This window comes from Podarcis raffonei, chromosome 3, assembly GCF_027172205.1.
Source record: "Podarcis raffonei isolate rPodRaf1 chromosome 3, rPodRaf1.pri, whole genome shotgun sequence".
Taxonomy (NCBI): Eukaryota; Metazoa; Chordata; class Lepidosauria; order Squamata; family Lacertidae; genus Podarcis; species Podarcis raffonei.
Window position 1 is genome coordinate 116,930,194 of NC_070604.1, and position 13,180 is coordinate 116,943,373.

The 13,180-nt window shown below is 45.7% G+C and overlaps 1 long non-coding RNA gene across 1 annotated transcript; it reads right to left on the reverse strand.

The window, feature by feature from the left end:
• Positions 1-1,565: 1,565 nt before the first annotated feature.
• Positions 1,566-10,685, reverse strand: LOC128411402 (uncharacterized). The gene is made up of 4 exons (XR_008329789.1): positions 10,661-10,685; positions 10,173-10,254; positions 3,780-3,906; positions 1,566-1,735 (listed from the first exon to the last, which is right to left on the reverse strand). It is a non-coding gene; the product is annotated as an uncharacterized LOC128411402 (long non-coding RNA).
• Between the last annotated feature and the right edge of the window lie 2,495 nt (positions 10,686-13,180).

Here is a 13,180-nt window from a genome sequence, read left to right on the forward strand (position 1 = left end):
TTGCTCCTATTGCAATATTGTGCAGCTTGAAGCAGTTGGATGCATAAAAACTGACTGCTTTTGGAATAAAACATTGTCCAGACCCATAAGTTTAATTCAAAGCTTTAGTTGCAGAAGTGTTTTCAGAACAGAACAAAAAACACTAATTGATACATCCAAACGGTTCTATAAGACCTAGTGCATGTCCAGCACTGGCTCAACATTGTATAAGAAATTACTGTTCTTCTTCCAGAAATCAAAACTCTTTCTTTCTCCTATTCCAGCCTGCAATAGCCCACATCCTGCCTAGGGCTATGTAAGTTCCCTGGAAAGCTTCATTATCACATCTTACTGGCTGGGAACAAAAGACCCATATGATGATTTGCAAATGAATACCTTAATCACCTGATCTAACCCCCACATGCTAGCTAGCAGAGAACAATAACAGTTAATTTATCAACACATCTAGGTGCTCAGAAAGCTCTTCTTGATCTTCTTTAGCTTCAAGGGAATCTTCCAGTTAAACCCTTTCAGCAATACATGCCAGCATTCTCTATGGCGCTGTGGGTTAAACCACAGAGCCTAGGACTTGCTGATCAGAAGGTCGGCGGTTCGAATCCCTGTGACAGGGTGAGCTCCCATTGCTCGGTCCCTGGTCCTGCCAACCTAGCAGTTCAAAAGCACGTCAAAGTGCAAGTAGATAAATAGGTACCGCTCCAGCGGGAAGGTAAACGGCATTTCCGTGCGCTGCTCTGGTTCACCAGAAGTGGCTTAGTCATGCTGGCCACATGACTCGGAAGCTGTCTGCGGACAAACGCTGGCTCCCTTGGTCCATAGAGTGAGATGAGCGCCGCAACCCCAGAGTCGGTCACGACTGGACCTAATGGTCAGGGGTACCTTTACCTTTACCTTTAATACTAAATTATATGTAACAGCTCCACCCCTTGATCATTCTGGTTGCCATTTTCCAAACATTTCCCACCTCTACAATACCCTTTTTGAGGTGAAGAACTGTACACTGTATTCCAATTGTGGTCTCACTATAGATTTGTATGCCAGCATTATGATATTGGTGGCTTTCTTTTCAGACCCTTTCCTAATGATCCCTGGCATGGAAATCTCTCTCTGCCCAGCTTCCATATGACTTCATGAGCTACAAACTGGGTAACCAACTTCCCACTTCCTTCCACAATTTCCATTAAATGGGCAAACCTACCTTTCGAGTATTAAATCCCAGCTTTGTACCTGCAACTGCCCCCCCTCAATATATATATTGGGAGACGTAAAGTATCCCTATGTGAGAGAATCCCTGCACCTATTGTTGGCAGATTTCGTCCCCTCAGAAACTCCATCCATTTTTGGCAGAAAATTAGAGACTTTGCCTTTTCCTCCTTGGTTAATCTCCGCAACTACCCTGTGAGGTCAGATGAGAGACAGTGACAGGCCCAAGATTACCCAGTGAGTTTGATGGCCAAGAGAGGCCATCAATCCTTGTCACCCAGGTCCCAGTCCAATTCTCGAACCAGTACATGAAACCGGCTCTTATTTATTTATTTATTTATTTATTTATTTATTTATTTATTTACATCTTTAGTAACAGGATGGTGGAAAATGCTGCAGCAATGGAGGAAACTAACAGTGACCACAAGGGAGAGGAGGACTCTGTAAGGGCTTAGTGATGAATCTCATTCTTATTCTTGTCTCAGAAGAAAGTGTCCAGAGCTTCAGGAAATCATAGTGGTCCTTTTATCTGTAACTGACAGATGGAAACAGACATTAGAGAGCTCAACAAAACCCAGGGAACTCTGGTAGGGATGGTCTGGAGGTGGAGATGACTGTGTTCCTTTAACATTTCCTTCCTTGTCTGAGTCCAAGGTAATGACTATTGTGAAAGGAGTTCAGCTCTCTCTTTGTACCTGAAGCAATGGCTGTGGTGAGAATACACCTGTCAGGAGGCTGTCTGTGGCTTTCAGCTGATTGCCCAGGAAATTATAAAGACAAGGAAAAGTTTCTTACTGTCCTTTTTTATTTCAGTCTTTGCAGAGAGGCTATAGAACCCAGCCTCTTGCATAATGCCATTGTCCTAAGTGAATCTCCACCCCGTCTCTCCCACTTCCTCATTCATCATTCTCATCATCTCTCCTATGGGTGCTGCTACATGCCCTCTGTCTTTGAGCTTTTTGCTCTCCTATTTTTAAGGCTTGCCAGGTTCTGGGAAATGGAGGGTCTGGAATGCTTTCTAGTGACGTGTCAGCCAGGTGTTGCTCTGACTCTCCCATGATTTCCCAACTTTCCCTCTCACCTTCCTCTGAGCTGCGACCTCCCTCAAACCCCTGTTGTAAATCTATACTGTCTTCCTCTTCCTCCTCCCTGGAAGGGTCAGGCTGGGGAGGCAGTCTCCACCACTCCTCCTCTGCCCAGTCCCTGACAATACTATAGGGTAGAAGAAGACGAAGAGTTTGGATTTGATATCCCTCTTTATCACTACCCTAAGGAGTCTCAAAGCAGCTAACATTCTCCTTTCCCTTCCTCCCTCACAACAAACACTCTGTGAGGTGAGCGAGGCTGAGAGACTTCAGAGAAGTGTGACTAGCCCAAGGTCACCCAGCAGCTGCAGGTGCAGGAGCAGGGAAGCACACCCAGTTTAACAGATTACAAGTTCACTGCTCTTAACCACTACACCACACTCGCTCCCGTGTGAACATATATGACCACCACTGTTGGCTTATAAAGATTCGGATCGCCAATGTTTTTGTGTGGCTGCAGCATGTCCTCAAAGTGTCTTGGTTGTTGGGATGGGGAACAGAAATGGGGTGGTGTGATTGAGTGTAGGTAGTGAGAGAAAGTAAAAAATGCATTCACTGTTCCGCCCACTTTTGCCTTTGGCATCACCCAATACTGGTTTGTCTCCCTAGGATGGTTGCCCAGAAGGGAAGGTTGGTTTTGGACTGAGGAAGCTTCCCCAGCCCTGACCTAATGGTCAGGCCAGCTCTAGATGATCACCCCCCCACACACAGATACATCATTTTGGAGAAATGAGGGAGCGAAAGATCACTTCCCTGCAAAAAAAGAAAGGGCTAACATTTGCATGGTACTCTCTGCCTCGGGAGATTGAAGGCAGCTAGAGTGAAATATCTTTATGCAAACTTCACATAGGTAGTGAAGGGTCTGGGGATTATTCTGATCACCCAGTATTTTTTTTCCCAAGGGCGATGTTTTCACTCTATACATGGTAAACAGAAAAGGGATGGTAAAGGTAAAGGGACCCCTGACCATTAGGTCCAGTCATGGCCGACTCTGGGGTTGCGGCGCTCATCTCACTTTATTGGCAGAGGGAGCTTCCGGGTCTTGTGGCCAGCATAACTAAGCTGCTTCTGGCGAACCAGAGCAGCGCATGGAAATGCCATTTACCTTCCCGCCAGAGTGGTACCTATTTATCTACTTGCACTTTGACATGCTTTTGAACTGCTAGGTTGGCAGGAGCAGGGACCAAACAACGGGAGCTCACCCCATCGCGGGGATTTGAACCACCGACCTTCTGATTGGCAAGCCCTAGGCTCTGTGGTCTAACCCACAGCGCCACCCACGTCCCTGAAAAGGGATGAAGCAGGGACGAATAATAGGGTGGGTGGGTGTGCATTTGATCCCAAGAATTCCCTACCCTTGTTTCAAGTGAAAAACATCATTGCTGAATCTAGTTTTAGTGTTTCAGAGCCATCTTCTTTCTGCTTCACCAGTTTGCAAGCAGCCTTAGCAAAGCATTCAAGTCAAGGGACAAACTTCCTTATTTCATTACATACTCTTTGCAGCAGTAAGTGTCCAGTAAACAGTGGCCGATCTTTTTGCCATAGGGCTGACAAGGCAAATGTCTGCATATCCCCCGAGCGACCATACACTCTGTGTCACCATGAAGATACCTGGTGAATCCTGCACAACCAGAAGAGGACAATAACTGATCAGTCTGAAAAAGAAAGAGGCACTTCAAACAGGAACTAGTTATAGAATCATAGAATTGTAGAGTTGGAAAGGATCCCAAGGGTCATCTAGTCCAACCCCCTACAATGCAGGAATCTCAGCTGAAGCATCCCTGACAGATAGCCATCCAACCTCTGCTTAGAAATCTCCAAGGAAGGAGAGTCCACATCCTCCGGAGGGGGGGTGTTGAACTGTTGAACAGTTCTTCACGATGTTTAGTGGGAAGCTCCTTTCTTGTAACTTGAAGCTGCTGGTTCAAGTCCTACCCTCCAGAGCAAGAAAAAAGCTTGTTTCCTCTTCCATCATTTCCCTAGTCCATCGTTTCTCTAGCAAACTTGCAGAGGATTTCATTCTCTTCTCCCCTTGCCTGCCTGGGGAATAAAGGGTGGAAAAGTAAATGTTGTCCTCCACTGGGCCTCTCTGTTCAAGTTCTTTATGTGTCTGGCTACCTGTATTGGATTTAATTTATAGTCCAATATGACTCCCCTCAGCTCCAGAAAGCACAATCAATGGTGAGGGGTGATGAGAGCCACAGCTCAGCAACTTTTGGATCCCCACACCTGCTGTAGAGCACAGTCTGATGGACGCCAATATTAAACAAAACTAATATTTTATTGACTCTACTCCCTATCACATGGGGTTATTGTCTGTTCCTTTGAACACCATGGAGAATGCTCAGAAATATCCAGCAGCCTGTAAATCATATCAACAGCACAGGATCTATGACATCTTTAAAGGTAAAGGTAAAGGGACAGGGACCCCTGACCATTAGGTCCAGTCGTGGCCGACTCTGGGGTTGCGGCACTCATCTCGCTTTACTGGCCGAGGGAGCCGGCGTACAGCTCCCGGGTCATGTGGCCAAAATGACTAAGTTGCTTCTGATGAACCAGAACAGTGCACGGAAACGCCATTTACCTTCCCGCTGGAGCGGTCCCTATTTATCTGCTTGCACTTGGACGTGCTTTCAAACTGCTAGGTTGGCAGGAGCAGGGACTGAGCAATGGGAGCTCACCCCGTCCTAGGCTCTGTGGTTTAACCCACAGCACCACCCGCGTCCCATGACATCTTTACTCTCCCACAAACATTATTTTAATTTGTTTCCATTAAGTTTCCACATGGCCTACCTGGAGCAACCCAGAAAGCAATGTATAAGTTGCAACACTGGAGTCATTTCCAGGGGCCCTAGGGGGCCCAAGGACTCACCAAATTTTCCCTGTGGGTTCCCAGCTGCCGGCCCCTGCTGCCAGCCACTGCCTTCCCTCTGGCTCTCCAGGACCACAGTGGTGACTGGGCCTCTGACACGGGGCCTATGTTGGAGCACACTCTGGCCACAGACATGCTTCTGGGGTACGCCTGTGTCCGTGCTGGGCCTTGGTGGAAGCCTCGAAGCTGAGCCTCAGACGGGTCCAAGGCCTCTGTCACAACATGACACCATGACACTTTGAGGCAGCAATGCTTCTGAACAGCAGTTGCTGAAAACCACAGGAGGGGAGATTGTTCTTGTGCTCAAATCTTGCGTGTGAACTTCCCCCAGGCATCTGGCTGGCCACTGTGAGAACAGGATGCTGGACTTGATGGGCCATCAGCCTCATCCCGTAGAGCTCCTCTTAGGTGCAACAGGCTTTTGTGGTGCTCCAGAAGCCCCCACAAAACCTGTTTGATCACCCATAAGTATGTGATGCTCATGGAAATGAATGTCTACTGTATTGCCATTATCTCTGGAAAGCTCCTGTCCCAAGTGCTGATACAGAAGGAGCATTATGTTCCGAACTGTGTAACTCAAATAAGCCCCCACCCCAAGGCTGTATGATACCATGTTTACATCACATGGAACAAAATGCTTCCTTTTTATATTTTGCATTGCTTCTCTAAATTTGGACCTGGGTGGTGACATGTGAAGGCCAAATTAGGAAGCCTTGGATGCAACCACACCAGACATGATTGTGCAGGTTCACCATGTCCATGAACTCATGGATGGAATTAAATTTCTATAAAGAAACCATAGGCTCCCCCCACATACACCGTCTTTTGCACCGAATGAAGTCTTTTCTCAAGTTCAAACCTTAATGACCATACAGCATGGCTCAACTTCAGTGGCTGGCTCCTCCAAAGCCATTGACCTCCTCCAGACAGCCCACTGAATCCCGAATATTTCATCAGGTTAATGCACTGTTCGGTATTTCCTTGCTTTGGTACAATGTGTCTTCTTGAGTGGTTGCAGTCATGGACCACAATACCCAAAGCAGGAAATAATATATAGACAGAAACTTTAAAAAAAAAAAAGTGCTATAGAACCGCTGAGCTATGAGTGCACATCATGCTTAACGACATGAATTTTACTTCCTGATCTTTGAATATTATGGCTTTCTGAAGAATAATGTGCGACATATACGGTAATTAACTTTATTGGGTTCCTCTTGGTGAATAGATTTTGTCATCATGTCTTTCATGCCAGTTCATCCATGAAGGGGGCTTACGTGTCAGTATATCACGAATCCCTATAAATAGTTGGGCATTCAGAAGACACAGAACTCCCACCAGAGCATTCTGTTTCACTCTTGCTGCTCAACTTTGGATTATATAAGTGATGTGGTCCATGTCTACTACTGCTCAAGGAGACACAGTATACAGTACCAAATCAAGGAAGTGCTGATCAGTGCATTAACATTCATCATTCTGTGGGCTGTAAATTCAATTTCAGACCCTTTGCTTGGCAACTGAGTGCAATAATTAGGGAGGCTGCTGTCATATACAGGCCCACATGCCCTGGGTGCAGAAGTTCACTACTGAGGCAGAATACTTTGATTAATGTTCTGTGTCTTATGGAAGGCTGAATGCTGATCTATTGACGGGGTGTTGTAATGCACTGACATCTAAGCCCTATGAATGGATGATTCAAATGTACTGCTCGTGATGACATAAACTTAATCAAGGAGACAAAAAAAAGAGTTAATTGCCATATATTCTGTATTTTATTCATTGGGAAGCCATAATGTTCAAGGAGCAGACTGTAAAGTCCATGGCATTATCCATTATATTTATTCAGGGTTCTGGGGTTCAATAGCATCTACTGTTTAAAAAGTTTCTGCCTATATGTTATGTTCTGCTTCAGGCATTGCAGTCCATGCCTAGTATCCCTCAAGGAGACACAGTGAACCAAAGCAAGGAAATAATGATTTGACTAAATGCAATGTAGTTTCTTCTTGTTATGAAATCTCCCCCAGTTGCATTCAACCATATTGTGGATGCTCTCAAAGCACCAAAACAACATCTTTCCTACAGTCTCCTATGCAAACTGAGCACTTTTGCATTCAAGGCATTTGGTTCTGTGAAATCAGCCCTGAGTGCTCACTGGAAGGACAGATCCTGAAGCCGAGACTCCAATACTTTGGCCACCTCATGAGAAGACTTCCTGGAAAAGACCCTGATGTTGGGAAAGATTGAGGGCACAAGGAAAAGGGGACGACAGAGGACGATATGGTTGGACGGTGTTCTCAAAGCTACAAATATGAGTCTGACTAAACCGCGGGAGGCAGTGGAAGACAGGAGTGCCTGGTGTGCTCTGGTCCATGGGGTCACGAAGAGTGGGACACGACTAAACAACTAAACAACAACAACAATCACAACAGTTTTCTCAGATAATAATAATAATAATAATAATAATAATAATAATAATAATAATTATTATTATTATTATTATTATTATTATTATTATTTTATCATATATATCTTGCTCTTCTGGCTCAGCTGTCATCCAAAGGGTTATAAAATCAAATTTACAATGCACCGACTCCAGAAAACTTCCTTAAGTTAATGCACACTGTTCAGTATTTCCTTGCTTTGGTACTCCATGTTTCCTTGAGGAGCAACAACCATGAACCACAATACTGAAAGCAGGAAACTGTTAAAACAGTAGATGCCATTGAATCCTTGAACTCTTAAAATATTTCACGGTTAATGTCATGAATTTCACTTTATGTTCCTCTTTTGTATCCTTGATGAATAGTTCCTGTCATCATGTGCATCACATCCGGATTACCAATGCACAGAGCTTACGTGTCAGTATATCACAAAACCCTACAAATAGGTGGCTATTAAGCGGTCCAGGAGGCACAGAACGATCACCAGAGTATTCTGCCTCAGTAGTCTGCTCTTGCAGCTCAACTTGAGATCCGAGTAAAACTTCAGCAATGCGTTTGCGCTGGCTTTTCGTGGTTGCCCTTCTGTTTTCTGAGATGCTTCTGTTTTCTGCAGGTAAGACATGCACTGAAATTAAAAGCATAAATGACAAAAGAAAAAAAATGGGGCTGGAAGCATGTACTACTCCTGGTCCCCTCCAGTGTGGTGTAGTGGTTAAGAGCGGTAGTCTCATAATCTGGGGAACCGGGTTCGCATCTCCGCTCCTCCACATGCAGTTGCTGGGTGACCTTGGGCCAGTCACACTTCTTTGAAGTCTCTCAGCCCCTCTCACCTCACAGAGTGTTTGTTGTGGGGGAGGAAGGGAAAGGAGAATGTTAGCCGCTTTGAGACTCCTTAAAGGGAGTGAAAGGCGGGATATCAAATCCAAACTCTTCTTCTTCTCTTCTTCTCCATGAGACAGGCTGATGTTGGTGCCTCAGGTGGCATAATTCAAGGGGCCCCTCTGTGGGCACCTCCACAGTTGCCTCCTGTGCCAATGGAGAAACGAGCACAAATGGCTGAGGAGGCTTCTGGTTTCCATAGAGATCTCATGGGAGCCCCTTGAGATCTCACTGGCTTATGGAAGCCACAACTGCACAATCCAGGTTAGCTAGGCTTTGGTGGGGGCGCACAGCACGGGATGCCATCTTCCCTTTTCGCCTCAGGTGGTGAAACAGTATGGGCCACCCCTGTACATAGACATAGACAGTGGTACCTCAGGTTAAATACACTTCAGGTTACAGATGATTCAGGTTACAGACTCCGCTAGCCCAGAAATAGTACTGTGGGTTAAGAACTTTGCTTCAGGATGAGAACAGAAATCACGCAGTGGCAGCGGGAGGCTCCATTAGCTAAAGTGGAGCTTCAGGTTAAGAACAGTTTCAGGTTAAGAACGGACCTCTAGAACGAATTGAATATTTAACCCGAGGTACCACTGTATTATAAATTCCTGTAACATCAGTTTAAAAGTTATTCCGAATATCTTGCGCTGCCATTATGCAATGGTTATATTGAACCTGGGACATTGAACCTTAAAGAGAGAACTTTGTTCATTAGAAATCCACATCCCAATGCTCTGGCACTGAGCTATGGCCCTTCCTTATTATGTGTGGTAAACTGAGGGGCTTTATTGGAGCCTCTCCCTTCGGTAACAGAAGAGTTCGGCAACAGTCCTTCTCTCAACGACTCATATCTGCTCATATGCACACGCAAACAGCAGAGTAAACGAAAGCTTGGCTGCAGAAGTATGTAGTATCACTAATTTTATTGCTGTACATCAAATCAAACCAAATTTAAGCAAACCATAGTAAAGAAAATAACAACATTGTGAGGAGAAGCTCATGCAAACATCCTGTCTGTCCAGGAGACAGAACAAAGAGCCCAGAAACAAAAGCCCATAGTATGGAAGTGTTGGGATACAGCCAAGGAAACGGGGGCAATTTGCAAGCCCCCAGCTGGCGCCAGCCTACCGGCCAATGTGCCAGGTGATCTCCAGTCCTTGGTCCAGTGTCAGTGACCCCAGCTTTAGAAGCTGGAACATGCTCTAATCAGCAGAGTAAACTCTATGCAACAGAGGTGGCAGAGAGGCTGCGATGAGCATATTTATAAGCAGTTATTCAGCATAAAGTAAAGGGACCCCAGACCATTAGGTCCAGTCGTGACCGACTCTGGGGTTGCAGCACTCATCTCGCTTTATTGGCCAAGGGAGCCGGCGTACAGCTTCCGGGTCATGTGGCCAGCAGGACTAAGCCGCTTCTGGTGAACCAGAGCAGTGCACAGAAACGCCGTTTACCTTCCTGCCAGAGCAGCACCTATTTATCTACTTGCACTTTGATGTGCTTTCAAACTGCTAGGTTGGCAGGAGCAGGGGCCAAGCAATGGGAGCTCACTCCGTTGCGGGGATTCAAACCGCCGACCTTCTGATCGGCAAGTCCTAGGCTCGGTGGTTTAACCCACAGCGCCACCCGTGTCCCATGACATCTTTACTCTCCCACAAACGTTATTTTAATTTGTTTCCATTAAGGTTCCACATGGCCTACCTGGAGCAACCATGAGTGCTATAAACAGCATCAAGGAGAAGGCGCAAAAAATCTTCATGGCAAAGTGCTGACTCTGGTATCACTATGAGAAAAGAGACAGCAGTGGCATGAAGGGGTTAATACAACCTGGCTGATTGTAAGCATGCTGGGCTTTGAGCTAAGTTATAGACCAGGATAGCAAGCCTGTGGCTGGATTGCAACTCCTATCAGCCCTGACCATTGTAGTGGATATAGATAATAAGCCTTTTCCAGGAATATCTGCAGTTGCTTCACAACCTTAAATCAATAAATCCATACATAAATGTATCTTAATCCCTGGCAGATGTTCATATATAGTTAACTTCCATCAGAATTCTAGAATTACACCATTAAAGGACTCTTATCCCTACAACATTGATGGAGTTGTTAAGAACATCTATCAGTTCCAAACTAACAAGGACATGGAGAAAAAATGGTTAAAGATAAAATATCATTCTACAGGTACTTACCAAGATGTTTGAACACTATGTCACCTTCCAGCCCAGATGGCTTGCTTATATTCTTTGTCTTCACTTATATTCACATGTCCAATTAGACACATCCTACCCTTTCAGGACAGATTGATCAACTTAGGTTAATAAATTGGGGATTTAACTTTGTGGAGGGATGGAGAGGTAATGTTTACCCATGTTCCTGGACCAGCTTGTACCCATGTCCTTCCTGCTCTTCTGCTCGATGTTCAGTTTATTCAAATAAAGGAACACCCCTGATTTTGTCCTGTGTACACAAGGTACCAAGAGTGAGAGGGGAAATGAAGCAATTGCTACCACTTGCGTGCCAAGCCCCCATGCCCTGTTGATTAAAAAGCACACAGACACGAGTATTTAGGATTATGGGCTAAAACAGGCCACAACTTTATTGGTTACAGATGTGAGTAGTTTGGCTTAGGCATTGGGTGAAACCAGGCTATATATTGACTCCCGCACGTCTGCAGGGAGTCAAACTAAGGGTAAAATACCAGAAGGGGAAACCCTATGACTTACATCAAATAGGGGCACCCCAAGGGGTTCCCACTGGGGTCACGGCATGGCCCTAGCTTAGAAACAGTACAACCCAATGGCACAGGAAAATAAAAAGGGAAGAAGCAACAGGCATCGAAAACAGAGTAACTGATTACTCTTAGGACAAAGAAAACCCAGACCAGGCAGCCGCAAGCGGCAAGTAAGGATCAGTGGATCACCCAAGCCAGATCACTGTGAGGGCATGGATGCCCAGTTACGACACTGCCCACTGTGAAAGGTGAATGGTCTTGTCCCCACCTACACATGTCAGGCACTATAAAGCTTCTACAGAAGGTTTATATGTGTCCTTAATACTTGTTTCCTGCCTTATTGTGAATCCCCCTTGTCAGGGAACTGCCATCGGAGCCTAGGGTGGAGGTAAGGCTCCCTGACGATGCAGGAGAAGGGACCAGCAGGGAGAGAGAGAAAGCTTACTTGGAGGAAGGAAATAGGAGGGACACCAGGAAGCAAGGGGAGACTGCGGAGAGAGGGCTCCGAGACTCTTCCACAGAGAGCAGCAGCGAGAGCCCAGGACCTCCGTTGGGCACGCCCACTCTGCGCAGGAGACTTCCGCGCAGAGAGGCTAGGCGGAGACTTGGAGTGAAGGAATTTTTATGTTGGAAGAAGTTCAGAAAACGCCCACTGACGGATTCTGCCAGTGACTGACACAGCCATGGAGAAAGGGCTGTCCAGCCAGGGAAAGGTTTATCCAGGCAACGTTGCCTAGAGTTGCAGCACCCTTTACGCACAAGCAACCCCCAATTCCCTTTACACCCCTTACTAGAAAATACTAGTCCAACATCCTGTTTTCACAGTGGACAACCAGATGCCCATGGGAAGCCCACAACTCAGACTTTAGCACAGCAGCACTATCCCCCCTTGTGGTTTCCAGGCGTATACTGACTCTGATCATGGAGGCAGAGTATAGCCATCGTGATTAGTAGCTACTGACATCCATATACCTTCATGAGATTGTCTAATTCAATATGAGCTGAAGAAATTAACAGATTGAAGAACGGGGCTCCAGCTAACAAAATGATTTACAATAGGGAGGTTCTCCACTTAGGCAGGAAGAACCATTGTACATTGAAACCATAGTGTCATTCTTGTGGCTCTTACGATCAGACAGTTGCAACCCCTCTCTTATACAGTGGTACCTCGGGTTACATACGCTTCAGGTTGCAGACTCCACTAACCCAGATATAGTACCTAGGGTTAAGAACTTTGCTCCAGGATGAGAACAGAAATCGTGCTCCAGCGGCACGGCAGCAGCAGGAGGCCTCATTAGCTAAAGTGGTACCTCTTAAGTTAAGAACACTTTCACGTTAAGAGCAGACCTCCGGAACGAATTAAGTTCTTAACCCGAGGTACCACTGTATATTTAAACAATTTTTATAGCACTTAACTACAATCTTCTTAGCTGTTTAGTCTGTCCCACTCAACAGCCTTTTTGCACCAGCAGTGCTTTGCACCAAATGGAGATCTGTGATAGATAGCATGCTTGGCATGGATTTTCAGTTGTCAGCTTAATGTACTGTACAGAATTTCCTCTCTTTTGCCCACTGTGTCTTATTAAGCAGCAACACACCAACAGTTCTGGTTGTCATGCTAACTGCACCAGGATTGTTAGAACGCAGGGCTTACGTGTCCTTGTATCACCAAGCAGGGAAAGAGCAGTGCAGTCTTTCATAACACAGAGTACCTTCACAGTGCTCTGTCTCAGTTTTGTCCAGCTGCTGTCCAGCTTGATCTCTTGGTCAGGCTTCATTTTAAAATGATATAACTATAGCATGCTAAGAAGAAGTTGGAGGCCATTTAGAAGAGAGATGTCAATGTGTCATCTATGTACAGGAGGCATCCTCTAAATTGATGTCACCTAGCTTTTTGCAGTCTTGCAAAATATAACAACAACTACAACAACAAGTGATAAAACATTAAACATTAAAAGCTTCCCTAAACGGGGCTGCC